Source organism: Lissotriton helveticus, chromosome 5_1, assembly GCF_964261635.1.
Source record: "Lissotriton helveticus chromosome 5_1, aLisHel1.1, whole genome shotgun sequence".
NCBI classification, from domain to species: Eukaryota; Metazoa; Chordata; class Amphibia; order Caudata; family Salamandridae; genus Lissotriton; species Lissotriton helveticus.
Genome location: NC_136065.1, coordinates 1239097731 through 1239121118, shown reverse-complemented (window position 1 = coordinate 1239121118; position 23388 = coordinate 1239097731). Strand labels below are relative to the sequence as shown.

The window sequence follows — 23388 nt, the reverse complement described above, 5'->3', positions numbered from 1 at the left end:
TGGAGTCTATCCATTTCAAAGGCCGGGTCCCGACCCGGGGAATACATTGAATGGTTAATGGCAGACAGTTGGGTAGCCCAGTAATATCTCCTGATATCAGGAAGTGCTATGCCCCCGTCATACCAAGGGATGGTGAGCTTCGCAAGGGCGAGACGTGGACGCCCGTCCCAAATCAGTTGCCTTTGCAGACTTTCAACCTCACGGAAATAGGTAGCAGGGATAAGATCATAAGAATTTTGGAGTGCATAAAGGAATCGCGGTAGGGACATCATTTTGAAAAGGGCGGCCCTGCCCAGCGGCGACAACGGTAATCTACGCCAACGGGCCACGTCCAGCCTCAATCTAAGAAGTGGGGGAAGGAGATTACGTTCAAACCGGAGCGACGAATCCAGCGTAATAAAAATCCCCAGATATTTGAACCCGGACTGAACAATCTGGATAGGAACTCTGTTCGGCAATGGGGGCAGATCACCCGAAAGAACATAGACACAGGATTTAGCCCAGTTAATAACCAAACCAGAATTTTTGCCAAACTAGGTGAGAACATCAAATAAAACATTTAAAGATTTACGCGGGGAAGTAAGGTAAAGAAGAATGTCGTCCGCGTAAAGCGAAACACGGTCCTCAAGATCCGGGGACCAACGTATACCCTTGATAGAAGGCTCCCAGCGAAGCCACGCAGCCAGCGGTTCCAACGCGAGAGCAAACAGCAGTGGAGACAAGGGGCAGCCCTGTCTGGTACCCCTACCAAGGGAAAAGGGAACCGAAACTCGGCCGTTAACCACAACCTGCGCCAGGGGGTCGGTGTACAGCAGCTTCACCCATCCAATAAACCCCGGGCCAAAACCAAACTTCTCAAGAGCCGCCCAAAGGTAGGGCCACTCTATCGTATCAAAGGCCATCGAGGCGTCCAACGAAGCCAAAATGGCCTGCTCCGTCAGAAGCCCCGCCCTCGCGATGGCTCCGTGGAGGCGACGCAGATTCAGAGCCGTGTTACGGTGCGGGATAAAACCGGATTGATCCGGATGAACCAAGTCACTAATGACCGTTAGGAGGCGAGTAGCCAAGACCTTGGCAAGAACCTTGGGCTCAACATTTAACAGGGAGATGGGTCTATACGACGAACAAAGATCCCGGGGCTTACCGTCCTTAGGAATTACAACAATCGTAGCTAGGCGTTGGTCATAAGGAAGAGCACCCCGTTCACGGGACTCCGAAAACATTGTTCGAAGATAGGGCGCAATCTTATCAGGACACAGTTTGTACAATTCGATTGGCAAACCGTTCGGGCCCAAAGCCTTGCCCGAACGGAGAGAGCGAATCGCAGTCGCTATTTCGTCCGTAGAGAGCGGGGCCTCCATAGGGACCCGCTCCAAGTCAGAGAGGCAGGGCAAAGCTATGTCGCGCAACAAGAGGCGAGAGTCGTCTGTATCCCGTTTCGACACTGGGGAGTAAAACGCACGGAAATAATCAGCAAAGCAATCAACTATTTTAACTGGGTCAGTCACATTCACACCATTCAAAGTCCGAATCACAGGCACGACTCGGTTCGCCCTCTCCTTCTTATCTAACCAGGCAAGCAATTTACCCGCTTTGTCCCCAACATCATACAGACGACCCTGTTGCTCTCGAAACATCATTTTAGCCGCATCTGTGACCAGAGACTTATAGGCAAATTGTTTCAGACCCAGGGCATGGAGCTTGTCATGAGTAACATTCGATTCCAAGTCAGCTTCCAGCTCAAGTATTTCCATTTCAAGACCCACCACCTCCCGATTCCCCGCCTTTTTGGTTTCAGCAATGAGAGACAGGGCCTGCCCACGAATCACTGTCTTAAAAGCCTCCCAAAGGGACACCGCAGAGGAGACAGACCCCACGTTATCTAGGAAGTAGTTGTCCAGGGACTTAATCAATAGACCACGGGTCACAGGGGAGGTCAGGTACCAAGGGTTGATAGGGGCCACCCGGCCCGCCGCCTCCACCCCCACATCAAAACAAAGCCAGAGCGGAGAATGGTCCGAGATGCCCCGGGGAAGGTGTCTAACCTCCCGGACAGCCGACGTCTGTGCAGCTGGCATGAGAAAGTAATCCAGTCTAGACAAACTCCCATGGGCTCCAGAATGAAAGGTGTATTGAAGCTGAGTGGGGTGCATAAGTCTCCAACAGTCCACCAAACCAAAAGTATCCAAAAAGCCACCCAGCCACAATTGGGCCGAAGGAGTATCCCTAGGGGGGTGACGATCATTCAGGCCGGAGAGAACAGCGTTAAAATCACCAGCCATGAAAAGAGCACCATCAGGGAGTCCCAACAGCACTCGGCCCAAATCGGAGAAAGTAGAGGACTGTAGGCCGGGGGGCACATAGACGGTAAACAGAGAAAGGGTTCGGCCCTCATATCGCCCCACGAGGACGGCGTAACGCCCCCGATCATCGAGGATTACATCATCTATAGCAAGGGGAAGGGAAGTCCGGATAAGGATGCCCACCCCCCTAGAACCCGTAGTAAATCCTGAATGCGCAACAAGACGATAGCCCCACCTATTCATTGCATGACAAGTATTACCCACTAGATGAGTCTCCTGCAGAAAGACAACATCGGGAGACAAACATCGCAGGCATCGCAACACCACCCCCCGCTTTATACGATCCCCTAGACCATTGACATTCCATGAAACAAACTTCAACCCGCTACCCCCATCCCACAAAGTGATGCAGGAACCATTCCCAAATGAGCATGACACTGAAAATTCCATTATCAAGATAGAATCGCCTTGAAAAAACAAAACACGAACCTCAAACACCCCACCAATCCACCCCCCAACATCCAAGAAAACACCCCCCACCCTGCACCCCTGCAATAAGCAAAAAAGCCACCCCAACATGCAGTGTGCCTGTCGCCCAAAAACCCCCGTTCTACAAAAAGACCCCGGAGGAGGAAAAGGCCCCAGTACCACCCGCCACCCCGATAGAGATAAAGAAAAAGAGAAGACACAGAAAATAAAGGCACTCAAGTATAGAACCCAGGAAGAAACACATTACATGGAGACAGGGGCGCAGACAGTAAGTTCAACTCTCTACACCACCCTCGGCACCACCCGGGTGCTCGGTGGGCTCAGTCAAATTAGGCCGGTCCGGCAAAGAGTCCAACCAGTCATTCACCGAATCAGGCCGATCAAAGAAAAGGGTCCGTTCACGGTACTCAACTCGCAGCCTGGTAGGAAAAAGCATGGCATAGCGCAGTCCCAAGTCCCGAAGACGCTTCTTGACTCCACGGAAGCCCATTCGCTGTCTCTGGACAAGCTGGGAGAAATCAGGATAAAAGTTCACCGTGGCATTTTCGAAGGCCACCGGGCCCTTAACTCGCGAGGCCTACAGGATAGCGTCTCGGTCCCTATAGTGAAAAAGTTTTGCAACAATGGGCCTCGGCGGGGCGCCCGGTTTGCCCTGGCCGCCCGGAACGCGATGGGCACGCTCCACCGCAAAGAATTTGCTCAATCCAGATGGAGAAAGGTAGTTTTGTATCAAGTCCTCAACCAGGAGATCAACAGAATGTGGGTCAGGATTTTCCGGAACACCAACCACACGCACGTTGCAGCGCCGTGCTCTGTTCTCAAAATCCTCCAAGCGCTGAGTCATGAAATCATTTGCCTTTCTAAGGTTGCCAATCTCCGTCTGTATTTCAGAGAAGTCGGCCGTGAGGCTAGATGACTTGAGGTCCAACGATTTCACCTTCTCATTAGTTTTAGATAGGTCGGCCCTGATCAAGTTCACGTCAATAGCCACAGTATCGATCTTGTGGGCCAGAGCCTCATATTGTTGGCCGATGGTCTCTCTTATGCCAGAGATGGCGCCCATAATGTCTTGCAGGGACGGCTCCGCCGAAGCCTCCAAAGGGTGCCCCACAGCACTCGGGCCAGGCAAGGCAGCTCCCGGGGACCCCTTCGATTGAGTGTACCGGTCCATGATATTAGACTGGACCTGGCCCCCGCGTAGGGGCGTCTTGGTCTTTCGCCTCTCTTGGTCCCCTCTGCCAGTCATAGTGGAGAATCCGTCCCCGAGGGACCCACGCGACCTTGTGAAAATGGCCGCAGGAAGACAAGGTGCCGAAGCCAAAAGTCAGCCACGATGGCACACCGAGGTGTGAAGCGGCCTGAAAGGACACAAAGCAGACAGAAGGTGCAACTGCGACCTCGCGCCGCTGATCTCAACACCGGCCAGACACCTCCGCTGGAGAACGTAGTCCGAGTCAAATCGAAACCGAAAGTTAAGAGGGGGACCCACAAGTCGAATCCCCCTGCCGCTGTTGTTCAACTCAGACACGGCAACAGAGCCTCACCAAGTCCCGGGCGCACCACCAGGGCGGGCCCCGAAAGTTCGAGTCGACGTAGCTTCGGTGCCCCTGGTCCAATTCGAAATCCAAAAACAGTATCAAGATCAGCCCAGGTTCCTCTACAAGAATCCTTGTAATTATTCAGGATATGTTCAGGATATCATGCCGGGAGTGGCGGGGGTCCGGAGAGCGCTGTGCTCACGCGGCCATCACAGATGCCCGCCAAGCTCCTCTCACAATACAGATTCATAAACCTCGCACTTACATTGGCAATCCGGAACATCACCATGAGATGGAAATCACGTAAACCCCCTGAAGTGCAAGCTTGGCATACGGAACTCTTACGCTGAGGTGGTGCAGAGGGTGCGGCACTGCGTAGAGAAGAAATTAGAGGACTGCGTAAAGCCCCGATATACCTTGAATGGGAAGTCATGATGGAGGGATTGCGCTCTCATAATTCGAACTCAGAGGATTAATATGTGTGATATTTCAAAAAGTGTGACCCACGTTACGCGTGTGCTGCGGGCTTTGTGGTGTTTTTCTTTACTATACCTCTTCTGTGCGGACCATGTACAGATAATGGCGAGGCTAGCCAATGTATGTTCAAGTATATGTGTAATAGACGGATAGAGACTGAGACCTAGGGGAGGGGGGTAGTTGGGGAATTGTTAACGGTTTAGATATATAGTTTGCCATACATTGCGGGACTGCAAACACATTATGGAAGACAATGTATAATAAATGTTGTGAAGCATGAATATAATGTTTACATATACTCTGTATACTGCTTTATACTATGTATCATCTTGCATAACTTACCACTCAGCAAATGCTGTGGCATAATTGTATATGTTCAGAAATGGAAAATTAATAAAACATGTAAAAAAAAAAACATGGAGAAAATTATTAGTAACAGCGCTGGGATGGTGCCCTGGGGCCAACTCGCCTCCCCCAAGCACTTTACAAGGGAAATCCGTAATATTGGGCAAAGAAACTGACAATATTAGTTAATCTTATTCTGGTGAGCGAAGAAATTCCAGATAACTGGAGGGGCTCAATTCTGGCCCTGATTTATAAAGCTGGACAAACCACGGAAATCGCTAATTATAGGCTAATAGCCTTAATGGACTGTGAGGCAAAGTGTTTCACCAAATGCCTGCTGGCAGACCTAACATCATGGGTGGCTTCTCAAAACCTGCTGCCAAGAAATCAGACTGGGTTTATTAAAGGCATGGGTACTATTATTAATATTCAAATGCTAGCACTCTTAATTGAATTTGCAAGGCGTCGCTCATTAAATCTACATTTGTGTTTTATTGATTTTCGCTCTGCCTTTGACACAGTGCAAAGGAATATTCTTTGGATAAGCTATCGAAATTGGGACTTTCACCTCTAATGCTGAGAGCGATTCAATTGCTGTATACGAAAACCTGGACGGGAGTAAGGTTGGCCCAGGGCACAACCATTTAATAAAAATAATAACAACAAATGGTTTGAAACAAGATTGTGTCTTGGCTCCAATCTTGTCCAATCTTTATCTTGCTGAAATCCCTTTAGGTTTGCATAGCATTAACTCATACTTTCCATTGGTGGCTTGCTTTAAGGTTTCCCATTTATTGTACACCGATGATATTGTTCTTCTCAGCTATACAAAGGTGGGACAACAGCGGTTAATTAGCAAAACTGCTCTTTATGCCTCGTCCCACGGGTTAAAGGTCAACTTAAAGAAGACAAAAGTCATGTTGGTGTCAAACGGTATAGCAGCTCGCCCAATACTGAGCATAGTAGGGACTGTGTTGGAATCGTTTTTAGAGTATAAATACTTGGGTGTCATATTAGAACTGGGGGGCTCATTTAAGTACAAGTGTGCAGCACTACGGAGAAGGAACAAGTCTTTAACTGCAGCATTTGCTACTCTCCAGGAACAGCTTAAAAGGGCTTTCCCTCAAGCCACTATTACAAGTTATGTCAGCTAAACATGTTCCATTTCTGACATATGGTGCGGAAATCTTAAGAGGGAAGGCTGATAACATTATAGATAAGCTAGTGACAGGAACCTATTGTCGCCTGTTCGATCTCCCTCAGCGGGCCTTACCATCGCAAATTCGATTAGAGTTTGGGCTTAAAAGACAGAATTTAAACAGCTAAGAGGCATACTTGAAACTCTGCCACAAATTTAGAAGGGATAATAATTCTACACTTATGACAGTGATCTGGAAGGCTATAAGTCACTGTAACCATAAGCAGGCCCATGAATACTTCACATTGGCTTTATCGACGTTCAAGGTAGAACAATTATTGGTCTTACCCCTCTCTCAGGCAGCATTTAATAAAGTCATCAATGGGTGCAGTAAAAAAATGTCTTCTCTAATGGACAGAGAGGCATTGGTGAAAAGATCCCATGCATGGATTGTAATTGCAGCATATGGCAAGCTATACCCTCAGAATTATCTAGGGGACCTGAATGGTCTAAGTGCATAACTGAAGTTCTTGAGAGTTCGGCTGGGCAGTATCCAATTTCGTAGTAACGCACCAGCTTGGAAGAAGCGGAGAAGTGAAAGGACATGCAGCCTTTTTAATTATAAGAGAGAAGACATTTGTCATACGGTTTGTAGTTGACGAGCTTTAAAAGGTAAACACGGAAGTCTTTTGAATCAGGGTTTTAATAGTCAAACTATACGAACATGTCGACAAGCAGTTATGGCCTGCTTGCAGGGAGAATTTTTACAATTTACTAGCAGATTCTTGAAGTTCGTAGATATAGCAGAAAGGAAATTGGCTAATAAGGCCCAGTAAAGAGATCTTATTGTTTTTAATATATTTACATACAAAATGATACAAAGCAACTCCTGGCCCTCTGCATGCCATACAGCAGGACTGGATGGTCCTACTCATAGTGCGCTGCAAGTTGGTAACAAATAGATTAATTGGGGTGCTCAAGATAAAATGAAATAGTAGGTAGATGATGTTACCAGTAAACCCACTTCATGGTTAGGTTTTTACTTGTTTTAACTAGATGAATTGAGGGTTTTTATGGAGGGACGAATATTATTTTAATCATGTTGGTATTTAAAAAAATGGTTTAATAATGGGTATGAATGAAATGTATGAAATTTGTATAAAGGTGTCTTATTGTAAGTTTTTATCAACTGAACCATAATAAAATAATTCACTTTTTTTCCACTTTACTAGATTGATGTCTGGTATGACAAAACAGAGGCCTTCAGCAACCAGACAGAGGATACACAAGATTTGAGAGCTGGTCCTGTTTGATCACTTTCAAGAGCGCAAACTTTTTACATCTGCAGCAAACAGGCCTTCCAGGCAGGATTTGATACTGTTGTGCCATCAGTAGGAGCAGCTCCCCAAACCTGAATGCCCAGCAGAGCTCTGAAGTGTCACACCTGCAGAGAGGCAAATTCAAATCAGGAACAAGGGTACTTCAGGACAAGAAGGAGGGTTGACAAACAATAGACCATAGTCAAAATCAAATATTCAGCGATAGATATGAATCTATTCCAATTTCCAACGTGTCAAAGCATACAGAATCCGCTTGAAACCAAGACGGAAATCTTACGGTTTCTAAGTGAAATCAGATTTAAAATGTTCTTTGCTGAAACTAATGAGTTGAATGAGATCAACGTGAGCGGATTTAAGTATAAATCATCTTTTTACCACGAGAGTTCCACGATGAGCAGAGAAATTTTGAGCTTTGAAGAACAAGTTCTGAGAGAGATAGATGTACTTAATAACAAAAAAACTTTCTACAAATCCAACTGCTCTAAGGTGGAGTCCATAGCCATGAGAAATGTATCTGAAAACCCCTCTACAGTTATTAAACCAGCCGATAAAGGCGTGAGTATTGTGTTGTGGGACAGTGAGGCATATGATGGAAAAGTAATGAGGAGCTTAATAATCCTACCCATTATTGCCAAATCCAGGATAACCCTACCCCACGCTTGCGAGTGCAAATTTTACATCTCACCACAGAAGCTTTGGAGGGATGTTGATTTGTAAAAAAGAATATGAGTTCCTCAACACCTCGACTTACAAAACCCTGAATATATATGTATTCCCTAAGATACATAAAAACATTGACCAGCCACTGGGGAGACCAATCATATCTGTATGTGGTTCACTTTTGGGTCCTGCAGCAAAATACATAGACTACTTCCTGAAAACTTTCGTAGTAAAAACAAGAGCATATGTCAGAGACACCATGGGTTTAATTTCAAAAATAAAAAATCTTCCATTTGATAAGCATAAACAACTGTTGGTCTCATTTAACATTGAACGTTTATATACCAGCATTCCTCAGGAAGAAGCCCTAATGCATAAAAACAATCTAGATCGGAGAGAACGGCCACACCAGGTACTGACAGAATGTATAGCATCTTTGGCAACCCTTTGTTTGAATAACATTTTCTTTGCTTTCAAAGACTATCTTTTCTTACAATTCAAAGGGGTAACCATGGGGTGTTGATTCACCCAGGATGTAGCAAATATTGTAATGGTTTGCTTTGAAAATCAGTGGATTTTCAATCCTGCTAACCCCTTTAAATTACACACTATACAGGGGCTATGTTTTATTGATGATATTCTGATGGTGTGGGACGGGGATCGATAGACCTTACAATGGTTCCACAGTTGGTTAAATACAGGGACCCCAGACCTGAAGTTCACCTGTAGTAGACGTTTGGATTTTCAGTAAGAATTGCAAACTAGAGGTCAGTTTATACACTAAACCCACTGACCGTAATACATTGTTTCACTTTATGAGTGGACATCTAAGTAGTCTAAAGTACTTGCACGAATAGAGAAGACTATTTCAGAAACGCAGAGATCTTACAAAATAAATTGACCAACTGAGTTATCCTAAGAAACTGGTGAGAGGAGCACTCAAATGAGCATGGTTTACCCCAAGAGAAGAACTATTGACCCCTAAACCCAAGTCGGACCTGAATCCTTTGTCGTGTGTAGTAATTTACAATCCCAAGGCGAACACAATGAAAAAGATAATTTTGCATGATTGGTGAGTCATCTAAACATTTCAAATCCGATGTTTTCTTTCCGCAAAGGAAGGAACCTTCAACAACATTTGGTCAAAGCAACAAGACTGACACAGACTAGAAAGAACTCACAGGGAATTATTGGATTTGCACCACTGATTTGGCGCTTTAAATGTAATAATTGTATAGCATGCCCAATGACGAATGACTTTAAATCAACCATGATTAATGGCAAAAAACTTGTACAACATAGTTTCTCTAACTGCAACACAAAAAAGTCGATCTATTGCTTGAACTGTTCATGTGATAAACAATCCAACCTGTTAAAGTGTGCATTTTGCAGCATAGATCCAGATTAAGAAGTGCCCGCTTGCCCAGCATTACCAACAATATAATCATAATGAGAATGACATTCAATGGTCAGTGTTGATTGTGGTTCAGAATACCAATAAAGCGAACTTAAAAATGACTCTTAACAAACTAGAGGCACGTATGATCGAGAAATACAGTACAGCTGTACAAGATCTGAACGACCATGATGAAATTTGGCCCCTGATATAACTGGATTCAGTTTGGAGAATCAAGACTGTGGCTTCTTAATAGGCTGCGGAGGTTGTATCACACCATATGAGTCCTAGGCCTGGGACTCAGGAACCACTTGTCCTTACTCTGTCTTAATATCGTGTACCTAACAGCCATTGATGAGTATGATCAGTTATTCTGTGTGATGATTAAGCAATCTTTAAGTGTATGTGTTCATTTAATCTGTACTATGATGAATGTTCCCACACATTGTTAATAGGTCCTGAAATAATAGGTCCATGTCGTTTTAGTAATGATTAATTTGTGATAATGTTATCTGTGGTTTTATTGAAAAAAAAAATTATTATAAAAGATTATTCTTTGTACCTATGCATTTAATTGTAACAATTGTTTGTAACATTGTGCCATAGATATACACACATACTTTTTTTTGACTACTGCTTTTTATGGTAAAGAGGTTTTTACCTTTGGTAATGATGTGCTGCTGAGGTTTTTTTAATTCGTTTTTTTGATTTTTACACTTTGTTATTATTATTATTTTTTAATTCTCACATTCTTATTTTTATTTATCCTTTTGAAGGAAAACTATATATTGGGGAGTTGCCCCAACTCATCCACAGCTGTAGTTTAGTGTTTTATCGATGGTTACTACTTGGACAGGTCGTATCCCTTTAGATTCCATGACGATTAGCATCATGTGACCGCCAGCTGACCGGCATGAAGGTAAGAGCACCATTTCTTCTGCTCTGCAGTCACTGCGGCCTCTAAGTAGCAAAGAGCTTCGCCGGCTCTTGAATTAACTTAATCATTGACTGCTCTTTCGTAGAGCTAAGACAGGGACGCACAATTACCATTACGGGTTAACTGCGTTTTAAACTTTGATATAGAAGGACTTTCAAGTTTAAACGTTGAAATATTTTGACAATAGCTGCCCCAGAGAATGTGTTTGGCTTCCGATGAAATTAATCATCGTCATAGTAACACTCACTTTAATAAAGGACATCTAAAGTACATCTCAAAATATAAATAAACTGTAATTAAGTGGATTATTATTTGGAGTGGACAAATGCCCACTTCAAGAAATAATACCAATTAGGGTTATATTTACTAGGAAATGGCGCAGCGCGGCGAGCAATTTAGCAGCGCTGAGCTGCATCATTTAAAAATGCAGGGATGCTCAACCCTGTGTTTTCTCTTGCGCTACAAAAAGCAGTCCACCGCCAACACAGATACCTTTGTGTTACAGTGCAACGGTGCTCGCTTTTTGGGATGACTCCCTTCAACACAGGCACCCTTACGCGGATGTATGTCGTTACTACGCATGCTTTTACAACGCATGCCTTTACCACACAACTTTTACAACGCAAGTCGTTACAACGACTTGCGTTGGGGGTGCTGGATAGTGAATAGCTTAATTTACTATTCCAACTCCAGGCCCCGTGGATAGTAGGGAAGGTTTTGGATAGTAAATTAAACTATTCCCTATCCTACAGCGACCCCCAGCGCAAGTCGTTGTAACGACTTGCGTTGTAAAAGTTGCGTGGTAAAGGTAGTGCGTGGTAAAAGTTGCGTGGTAAACGCTGTTTACCCCCTTACACCATAGTGCAAGGGTGCCTACGTTGCAGGGATGATTGTTAATGTGCAGGAAGGGACACTTTCCTGCACATAAACAATCTTTAAAGATATGAACACCCACAAGCCAATATTACAGCTGGGGACCAGCCGACCCACACACGGGTTGACGGCAATTATACACCTTTCAAGTCCGTACCCGGGCAGGGGAAAGGCTATTGTGACGAACTGTACCAGAACATAATTTTGTCCACTTTCTACTTTATTTCCGGGAGAAAACTCATGGATTGCAGCCGTAAGGAAGTCATAGGGTTACACACCCATTGATGAAACATGTGTTGGCTGGCAGAAGAAATTGAATAAAAAGAAAAACTGAAGAATACGAGAAAATTGTGTTCATATGATATTGCATGTGCTAGAAGACTTATGTTCGCATTTTGTCTCACAGTGGATGCAGGGTTGACATCCTTTCTTCTTTAGTACCGCACTAACATAACATGCTAGAACAACTGTGTGTACTTTGTCATGAAACGCTGTATCACCTTATCATCTCCCTTGTGTGGTCAATCTTCAAAGCCGATTTGCTCTTTCTAAGTGTGCTGCAAAATGCAGCATACATAGAAAGAGCCAAAATTATGAGAAATAAAATTATTTCCCCACAATCCGCCAATGTAATGCCTACTATTCACTGATGTCAGATTTTGGCCCTTTTGCAGTGATGTCCGTTATTTAAAAGAATATGGCGCGAATGAACGGCGGAAAGCGTTTCTTTCTATGCGGCCCCAGTTACGACAAATGGACATCAAATATGGATTATTTGAACCTGGACGTTTTCGTATTACCAGGAATGGAGAGTCCAAAGACTTTTATGATCCTGCACTTCTACAACAGTTCCTAGACGATATCAAATCCAGTGATATGGAAACTCAGTCTTCTTCCTCGGTCCAACCTCCTCAGTCCAAGTCCTCCTCACTGAACCTACCAACATCTCACTTATACACCTCTCCTGACTCTAGGTAACGTGGCAGAGATCTCGCTCGTCTGTCTCGCTCTCAGGAGGACAGGGATTCAGTTCTTCATTCTGTCTCCTCTCTCACTAACACGCAGCAAAGAGACAAATCTAGATCGCCTCTTAAAACGCCTTCCGATGCTGACTGAATTTCTTTTTATGTTCTACTGTTTTCTCTTTTTTTCTTATTCTATAAGTTTATAGCAGTATTCGTTGTTCATAATGCTTTTACTGCTTGTTTGGTTCACTGTGACCTTTATGTATGATATAATATGGTTCCTTATATTTAGTGTTCAGTATAGTACCTTCTGCTCTACCATTATTCTGTATTTGCTATTACTATGTGATTTTTAGTCTTGCAGTTATTTAATCATTTTCAGGTTCCGCTTATTATATACTATAAGGTTGTTACTTCCCCACAGGTAGCTTTTCTTTCTTTCTTCCTATTCATTCCCTCTGCTATAGTGATGTTATTGTTATTAAGGTATTTACTCACGATTTCTTTATTAGCTATTTTGCTTTTGAATGATGTCTATTTGTTTCATTGTTTTCTATGTTTGGATTGTTTCTGATCATTTTCTTTTGTTCTTCTTCTATGGCATGATTTTATGGTTTTCCCTCCTTGTCTCTACATGCTATCTCTTTCCCTCTCTCTTTATGTGCCATTGTAGGTTTGTCTCCTTTTCGTGTTTTTCTTTTTTTTTCTCATATTACTATTCTCTCGTCTAGGTTTTATTCTAACGCCGTTTTTCTTTATGTGATGCGATAACTTTTGTTCTTTGTTTCACACTGTGTTCTCTATTTCCCTCTTCTTTCATGGTTTTACACTGCGCATTCGGCCTCCTCGGAGTATATCTCTGTTTGTGGGCTTGCCTCAAAACTGTTCCCTTTACTATGATGGTCCTTTTCCAATGCATTCCTTTCCCTATAAAATTGTATTCATTGTTTCAAGTGACATTATTCACTTCCTTCAGTGGATACTCCGCTTTGGATACTTTCATATATTTCTTAAAATAGGTTCTTGTATTTTCCTATGTCTTTATTCCTCTACATTATTATCTGTACTTCCTACCTTCTTTTCTCCCCCTCTTTATGATAGTGCTGGTTTTCTCTATTCCTCTCATTTAACTTTCCTATTTATTTCACTCTATCTTCGCACCTCTCTTATTATGTATTATGCAATAGGTCTCGTTTCTATTTAATTTCCCTTGATTTTAATCTTTTCTTCTCCCGTTTTTCTCTTATTGTATGATTCCTATATCATGATTATTTTGTACATTTTGTTGCTTATATTTCATGATAATGATATATGGTTTTCCATATTTTTCTTGTTGTACTGATATTCTAAATGCATTTTACAATATTTAGTTTTATTACTTGTTCCCCGGATCCCCATTCTTCTTTGCTTGGAGGGGGTCCCGTCTCCCTTGGTGCTGCTGTAGGTGCACCCAGACCCGTAGTTAACAGTCTAGGATTCTTTTTTCTTTCTTTCTTTTTCTACTTTTTTTTTTCCTCTTCTTTGCATCTTTAATACTTTTTCCTATTCATATTTGCTTTGTCTGTTCCACTTTTCATCGTGCCTTTATAATCCACTTTCCCCCCTTTTAGTTTCCCAGAGTAGCATTTCTATTCTTTTTTATCTCTCCTCTTCCTCACTTCTTGTTTACTTAATCCTATTCTCAAGCCTTCTGCCCATCCGTTGTCTGTGATTTCTTGGAATGTTCATGGCCTCACCCATTACATAAAACGCAAGAAAGTTCTTTCCTATTTACATTCTAAGCATGTGGACGTTGCTCTCTTACAGGAGACTCATTTGGACGATATTGAGTCTAGTAAACTCAGCAGGGATTGGGTTGGTAAAGTCATACATAGTTCAGTCTCTAAACCTGATCCCGCAAATCCTAATCCTATTCGTAAATGTGGAGTAGCCATTCTTTTTCGGAAGTCACTTCCTTTCACAATTCTAAATTCATGCTCTGACCCGGAAGGTCGATATGTATTTGTTAAACTGAAGCTTGGCAATTCCTTCATTTGTCTCGGTTCTGTATACGCTCCGCTAGGCTCCAAAAAACACATTTTTCTGCGACTTAATCGTCTTCTTACGGAAATAAATGCTTCTCAATTTCTCATCGGTGGTGATTGGAATTTGGCACCGGATCCTGCTCTTGACAGAACGGGCTGCATTGACATTAACAACGCTTCGGACAGAGCCATTTTCTGTGACATCCTTACTGACACTGGTCTTGTTGACCATTGGAGACTAAGTCACCTACAGGATAAAGAGTACACTTTTTTTTCTTCTACTCACGGTACGTTTTCGCGCCTTGATTATTTTCTTCTTTCGCAACATTCAGTCCGATTGGTTACTGATTCCCAGATTTTAGAAGCCGCTATATCTGATCACTCCCCTGTTCTTCTATCTCTAGACTTGGGTCTTATGAGTCCGGGGCGCAAACCGTGGCGTTTGAATATCAACAAATATAAAACGCCAGCAGGTAAACTTCTTCTGCAATCCCACTTGCGTGATTATCTTCTCAATAATGAAGATTCGGTTTCCTCTAACAGAATTGTCTGGGCAGCGGCTAAGGCAACCATCAGAGGTCAACTTATGCGGGACGCAGCTCTTTATAATAAACAGAACGCTGCCAAACAACTTGATCTGGAAAAGGATATTCGTCGACTCTCTCAACTATATATTTCGAAACCGACTCTCCAAAATCGTAAGTTATTGGAACAAGCACGCATGGCCCTCAATACTCTTTTTACTTCTAAGGCAGAATATGCCTTGCAAAAGATGAAAGGTCGTCATTATGAACAAGGGGAGAAGGCTGGTCGATTATTGGCTGCGCAGCTGCGTCAAAGAGAGGCCGCTATGGCGATTCTAGCGATTAAATCAAACTTACTCGGCCACAAGACATAGTTGAGGAGTTTGCCTCATTTTATAGATCTCTCTACTCTCCAGGCACTCAGGTCGATACGCTAGCAATGTCTAAATTTCTAGATGCAGTACATCTTCCACGACTCTCCGATGATGGAAGAGCTCTACTTGAAGGACCTATCACGATGGATGAAATCTCCTCAGCTGTATCTGCCTTGCCGTGCCATAAAGCTCCGGGGGATGATGGTTTTCCTCCTGGATTTTTTAAATGGACTGGTCAGAGCATGATTGATACTCTTCATGCTGCCTTTGGGGAAGCGGTGGAGGAGTCTTCTCTTGGTTCTATCTCTAACAAAGCCATCATAACGGTTCTGCCTAAACCTGGCAAGGATCCTCTATTGTGTGGTAGTTATCGCCCTATATCTCTCTTGAATTCTGATGTTAAGATCCTTTCTAGCATTCTTGCATCACGACTCTGCAAGATTTTACCTTCTTTAATTCATAACTCCCAAGTAGGTTTTGTTCCCGGTCGTTCCTCTCGCAATCACTTGCGTACTCTCTCCCATGCCTTATGGTCAGCTAAGCATCTTGCAGATGATGCCCTCCTTCTCTCTTTGGATGCTGAAAAAGCATTTGACCGCATCGAATGGGAATACCTTTTTACCGTCATGCACAGATTTGGATTAGGTGATCAGTTCATAGCTAAAGTACGACTACTTTATGATAGCCCATCTGCTCAAGTTAACTTTGGCGGTTTTCTTTCTACTCCATTTCCTATCCGACGGGGTACCCGCCAGGGTTGCCCACTCTCCCCTCTTCTTTTCTTTTTGGCTATGGAACCTCTAGCTGCTGCAATTTGTCAATCGGCTGATGTAGTGGGCACTCCTCTTCCAATTAGTCACTCCAAAATTTATTTATATGCGGATGACATTCTTCTTACACTTACTGATCTTCCCCGCTCTCTCCCTGCTCTCCTCCGTGTCATTGATGATTTTTCTTCTTTCTCTGGATATAAGATAAACTGGGACAAGAGCGAAGCATTACCTATGTCCATTGGTACTACAAAGGATGCCATCTCCGGTTTTCCATTTCATTGGCAACCCACTCGGCTTAAATATTTAGGTATACTCCTCAATAGGGGATTGTATAATGTTGTCACGGACAATTTAACTCCTTTAATTGCGCAAATGCAAAGAGACTTCGATAAATGGAAGGCCCTAGGTTTATCCCTTTGGGGACGGGTTCAGGCGATCAAGATGGTCAACTTACCACGTTTTCTCTAAGTTCTGGGTATGCTCCCTTTGACCATTCCTTTGGCTACTCTTCGGTCCATTGATTCGAAAATTAAACTTTTATATGGGGTACAGCTAAACCGCGTCTCACCCTAGCCAAACTGAAGTCCCACCAATCGCATGGAGGTTTAGGCCTTCCCTCTATCGAGCATTACTCCCTTGCCCTCCATCTTTCCCATCTTTCTTTCTTTTTACCTAAGTCTAAAGACATCCCTCAATGGGTTCCACTTGAACGTCACTTATTGGCTTCTGGCTCTGGTTTATCCCTTTTATATGGCAAGGGTTCCAGTCCTCTTGACCCCAAAAATCCTATATTATCCGCTACGTTTAAGTCTTGGCAAAGAAGTCACCGTATCTTTAAGTCTAACTCGCGGCTTCACTTTAATGCTCCTACATGGTCTAACTCGGCTATTCGAGTGTGGGGTCGTAGTGTGTCCTGGCCTCTGTGGCAGGAGGCTGGTATTCATTCCCTGGAACAACTGTTCCATGGTGACAATTTTAAATCCTTTCCCCAACTCAGTGAGGAATTCCATCTCCCGCCCTCACAATCCTGTAAATATTCCCATCTTCAACAGGCTCTCACAAAACTTCTGGGTTCCCCACCTGAGCTGCTGTCCACTTCTCCTATTTTATCTTATTTGAATTTATGGGGAACTTTTAAGGGTGTCACCTCTGGCCTTTATAAGACTTTCTTACATCCTCTATTTTCGCAACCCCTTTCAAAAGCTCTTCAATTGAAGTGGCAATCACGCCTTTCTGTGACATACTCAGACGCCCAGTGGGATCCCATTTTGGAAGGATTACATAAGGGTGTTCGAGAAGCTCGCCTTAAATTCTGTATTTTTAAAATTCTCCATGAATGGCACTGGTCCCCGGTCAAATTACATTGTGCTAAGTTACTTTCCCATTCTTTGTGCTGGAGATGTCCTGCCTCCAGTTGCGATATAACGCACATTATCTGTGAATGCCCTCGTACTAAATCATTTTGGCTTTTTGTGCGAAAGACTTTGGCTTCCTCTATGTCATTGCCTTTGCCCCTTACCTCTGCAAATACAATTTTACACAACTTTCGTGGCCTTCCAACATTTACTAAACCACAGACTCATCTCCTACATACTGCCCTAGCCACGGCAAACATTTGTATATTGCGTTATTGGAAGTCTTCATTACCTCCTTCTCAGGAGGAATGGTTGGTGACAATGATACAAACAGCTTCTTACGAATGTATAATTTATAATTTGCAGGATCAAGCTTCAGTTTTTCTTCAAGTTTGGTCCCCATTCCTGGAAACCACAGTGGGTAATGCCTCTGTTTCTACTCCTTCTTCTTCTGCGGCTGCTCTTCCTTCTTAATTCCTTCTTCATTCCACCTTTTTCGCACCATGTTCATTCTCTTTTATTCCTCTCTCCTACGTTCCTTCTCACTCTTCTTGCTTCCATCTCATTTCACAGTTAGTTTTGTTACTCTGGGGCTCCCTTTTTCTTTTCCTCTTTCTTTTTCTTTTCCTTTCTTTTTCTTTTCCTCTCTTATTTCTTTTCCCTCTTTTTTCTTTCCTTTTATCCTTCGTTTTCCCTCATGAATTCTAGAGGATTTGTTGTTTATGCTTCCTTTGTTATATTTTATGAATCATTTCCTCATTTATGCTATGTCTCATTTTTTCCTCTGCATATGTATCTACATTTACGCTTTATCAAATTTTCTTAATAAAAAAAATTTCAACACAAAATAAAAAAAGCTGCCTAGCGCCAATGCAGATACCCTTGCGTCACAGTGCCAAGGTGCTTGCTTTTCAGGGATGAGTCACTTCTACGCAGGCACAAATATGACTTAGTGCTAGGGTGCCTGCATTGCAGAGATGATTGCGTATGTGCAGGAAGGGTCACCTTCCTGCACATAAACCATATTTAAATGTGATGTGTTCTTTATATGTGTGCTGCAGAAAGAAGGAGCAAAACGGTAGAGAAATAAAAGTATTCATCCTCCTTGCACCAATGTAATGCCTGCTATTCAGTGACATTAGTTTTGGGCACTGCTTTAGATATACAGATCCGTGTAAATCCGGGGTATCATCAAAAAGCAATGAGCTTTGCAGTGGGACACCCACAACGACACCCACTGTATGCCCGTTTCATGCAGATACCTGTGTGAAAAGGGAATGGTATTTACAAAGCGGTGTTAAACCACGTAAAGTGGCTTAACACCGTTTTGTAAATGTGGAGCAGGGCATTGTGCCATTGGAACAACGGAAAAAATGATGTTCCAGTAGCACAATGCTCTTGAAAATATGCACCTTAATGTCAAAACTAACACTCCAAGTCGCAAAATTAACCCTAGCTCAATCCCTATGAGACTAAACAGACAGCTTTACCTTAGAGCACCGGATAATGTATTCAGGTAGTACCAAAACAGTAATAAAGTCAGAACACCAAACAAGAGCAATTCCAAACCAAATAAGAAAAATAGAGTAATATTTAATAAACAATATAACAAACAATTCAATAAGATGAACTGAGGATATGAGTATTTGAAATTGCAGGTGAAAATCATACCAAAACGTAGAAAGCTCCAATGGCAGTCAAACATTGTGGTAGACCAAGAGGACCAAGGCGTGATTTGAGATCAATTGCGATGGAGGATAAGTTGGATAAACTAAGTGGATTTGTTAAAGGTGAAAAAAAGTGAGAAAGAAAGTTTCTGAATCCCATTTCAGAAAGGGACTTTGTCACTTTCTTAAAGAAAAACAGAAACTTTTCAGCAAGATATTACCAAAACTCCAGGAGGACCAGACTGCTTTAAGTACTCAGACTTCGGGGCCACAGCAGCAACTGCTACAGTTTGAGTTGCATTCGGAGTGGAGAGGACTATTCTTCTAAAAAAGGGACACATTCTTATTCTGCATTCCGATTTAGAAGAAATTTCGAAGTCCCAATGCAGAATTGAACTTTGGGGCATATTATCAAGAACGGCGATAATATTATCGCCGCTTTAGTGGCAGGAAACTGCCGCTAAAGCAGCGATAATGAGCTTGATAATATGTCCTTGTGAATTCCCATAGCGGCCCAGGTTCTGGTGTGAACCTGGGCTGCTATAGGAGTTCACAAGGGCATATTATCAAGCTCATTATCGCTGCTTTAGCGGCAGTTTCCTTTTTTATTCCTAATTTTATTGCCGTTCTTTATAATATACCCCTTTGTTTTTATTTCAGAGAAGTTTGTGCAGTGCGAAAACAAAATCCAATCCTACACTGTGCAACTGCCTGTCGGGTACTTTTCCCAGTGAGAAAAGTACCTTACCCCCATCTACTCTATTTGTGATTGGGGTATTTATACAGGTTCAAAAATAAAAGTAACATTCTTCCTTTCCCCCATTTTCAGACAGTATATTTGCTTCCTGCTATGCTTTAGCAGTCTCACCACAAATCTGCTTCCCTACTGTTGGAGATAATCATTCCACTTCTCCAGAATAAACCTTATTCTGTTCACTTACACTGCCACAATGTGAGAAACACTTTTTTGTTATCTTTGCCACAATATTTCAACACAAGAGTCACTTCTTGTTTAAGCATTAGGCAGTGAAAGCTTCCATGTTAAACAAGGTTTCCCTTTACCAGGGCCGTTTCTACCATTAGGCAAGACTAGGCGGTTGCCTAGGGCGGCATAAGAACTAGGGCGGCAGAAGGGGGAATTTTTTTTATTTGAACCTATGTAAGTAAAGAGTCGCTTGCCGCTGCTGAGTACGTTACACGTCTGAAACTCACTTTCGCGCCACCAGCCTTCCACCAGATCACACAGGAAGAACCTCTAGGATTCTTCAGGAAAAGTGCAGCCATCCGAGCCGCGATGTTCTGCTTAGTGCTTGAACTATTCGTCGTCTTGCTCAAAGCCAAAGTCAGCGATTGCAAAAGCGTGCTGCGGATGCGTTCGCACATGAAAGTTCATTGTAAAGTTCAGTGACAGTTTTAGGAGCAGGAGCCAGTTTGGGTGCCTCTTGCCTGCCGTCCCTTTCCTGACTTCTGGGAGTAAAGAGGTATTGGAGTTCGAGCAGTGTTCCCCGCACGCTCTGACTGGCACTCATCTAGTTTAAGGTGGCCTGGACTTGGCTGCCAGACTGTAGGTGGCTGCTGAAATGAAGGCTTTGTGGCGAGAATGCGCTCTTGTTTGGAATGAGGGAAGAACGCGTGACGCAGACCCCCTATCATTTTGCTTTAGTATTTCAGAATTGGACTGCACAGGGAGAGAGATGGAATGGCGTGTGCACATGTTTAGGGGATGTGTGTGTGGCGGGGAGGGGTAAGGCTCTCTTCTTGCCTTTTGTGTGAAGATGGAAAAAGGAGGCGATAACAGCCTCAGCAACAAGAGCTACTGATGTTTAATCTCAAAAAGAGTTCTTATTAATCTATTGTCTCTGGACATCGGCCTCTGCTTCTTGCAAGGAAACACAAGACGCATTTTTAAAGTTTCTAAACACACGATACTGCATCAAACCGAGTGCCCACAGAGAGCTGAGTGTTGATTTGTTTATGTGTCCTGTCACTTACGCTGCGGGGGGTGGGGGGGTGTTGAAGCCCTTTAAGCCCTATGGGCGTTGCGCACCTTACCTAAGAGCTGTCCAGACGGTCACATGTGCGCCACACTGACCTGCAGGGTTCTTATGGCGCTCAAAAAACAATCCTCCTCTTGCAAGCGGGGGTTGATGAGCTCTCCCAAGGAAGGGCTACAATAAAACAAACTAACACAACAGAGGCCCCCAGGACCCTTCCCTGTTCACCTCCCATCATAATACTTTACACTGCCCCTGGGGGAGCTTACACTGTGTGATTCTGGGCAAATCACTTAATCTTCCCGTGCCTAAAAATGAATGTGTCCGTCTGTAACGCAACTGGTGCTCATGTAAAGCGCTCTGATGCCTTCGGGTGGAGTTTGCGCTATATAAAACAGCAAGAAAATACTTGGCAATGGGCCTCGTGCTGCTTTTGGGGAGCATTGAATCAGATGACATAGTAAAATACCAAAGAGCACTGCGTAAGAGGCTTTTCTCGTCACCATAAATTCATAAATTGCCTCTGAAGACTTATAACTAGTAGGCACTTTATACAGCGCTTTATATGAAGCTGTGTGTGTTCCGCGGTGCGCAGTGGGCCTACATGAGACAGTGGAGACAGGGATTTATGAGGCCAGGATTCAGGCCCTCGCCAGTACCATATATGTAGGACGACAAGGCCGCACAAGGGCGTCACAGGGGGAAGTCCTCGAGGGAGCAGAGCAGGAACACAAAACTGAAAGACAACACACCGCACTCTCCAACATGCAGCAGTCATGAGTGACGACCCCTCAACGAGGAGTGAAGAGTGAGGCAAAGACAGAAGCTGGCAGAGTGCGGCTGCATCAGGGCAGAGGCCTCGACCTGGCCCGAGGTCTAGAAGACATTAAAAAGAAGCACTTCGAAATTCTGTTCAAGGTCACCTACCAAGGGTCAAAGATCAGCTGCACCTGCGATAGTTCAGGAGCACCTCCTGTAAGGAAGGCTAAGGGACCCCTAAGGGACGAGGCTCAGGTAGGATTGAGCACACAAGCATTTTTAATGTGTGAATGAATTAATGGATGAATGAGTTGAATGAGTGCAATGTGTCTGCTGGAACGGGTATAGTTGGAAGAATTAAAGTAAGCTAGAGTGCCTTTACGAGGGGTCGCATAGGACCATGTTACAATAGTAATATCCGCACTAATACTGTTCTTCCTTCTACCAAATTCGCAAACATTTATTTTGCACGAGTGCATGCATGGGAACAAAGCAAATGGCCAGAATGCGAGAAGCCGGTGTTTGCGGCATTTGTTTTTTGCACTGATTTTTAGCACACAATATAGCACCAAGTGCCGGTTTTGCAGAATTGCTCCTAATTTTGCATTTTCCCAAAAGTTCCCGATAGTATGCAGATACAAAATCTGCAATTTTTCGTAAAGGTAACCCAATCTTTCCTCAGCTGACAAAATTAACACTACTGAGTTTGGTTATATTACTAATTATTTGCAGCGAGGGGCTGTTGCAAAAAGCGTTGCAAAGAAAAAAAAACTGTTGAAAGAAGAGGGGTTTTCTTTATAATGTCGCTCTACATCACAGAATGTTTATTTTTTCCTTCGTTAATGACCCCCAAAGCGTCTCCTCCTAGAAGTGGCAATTGGTAGGCACTTTATTAGGGCAATACATGTTTTTTGCTTTTGATTGGGGGGATTGCTGGCAGTAGGCAAAAATAATATTGCATTTCGTATGTGGGCGTTTCATGTCTACATGCATGCTTGGCGGAAGGTTAAGTTGCTCCTGGTTTTGAAAACGAGTTGCACTTGACGCCTCAGTGGTATTTAAACACAAGGCTCCATTGGGCATCCGTGTACATAGTTCTGGGAGTGTATGGCTACCATAACGGTCTGGCCTGAGCCTTTCGTTGAAGTCGTTTGCAGGACTGACTGTTGTGATCGTGTTTCCTGATAGTAAATGAGAGTAACATAGAAGGGTTCGGCAGTAGAGGGTGTGCCTGAATAGCCTGGATGACCGGGGGAGAGAGTGATGGTAGTTAACGGGAGGGGGCAGCATTTTTCAATTGTCGCCTAGGGCAGCAAAACACCTAGAAACGGCCCTGCCCTTTACTACTGTCACAACCACAAAACTTTGTCATAGAGTTACTTTTCTTGGATTTGTGCTGTAGTTTTACTTGGATAATAAATATTATAGTGTAGAACAATTCAGACATATGCTCTCAA

At 43.5% G+C, this 23388-nt stretch overlaps 1 protein-coding gene across 1 annotated transcript in view; it reads right to left on the bottom strand.

Annotated features, from left to right (window-relative positions):
* Nucleotides 1-23388, bottom strand: part of LOC144755247 (scavenger receptor cysteine-rich domain-containing protein DMBT1-like) — a 1092132-nt gene that overhangs the window by 238055 nt on the left and 830689 nt on the right. The gene's annotated exons all lie outside the window — the stretch shown is intronic.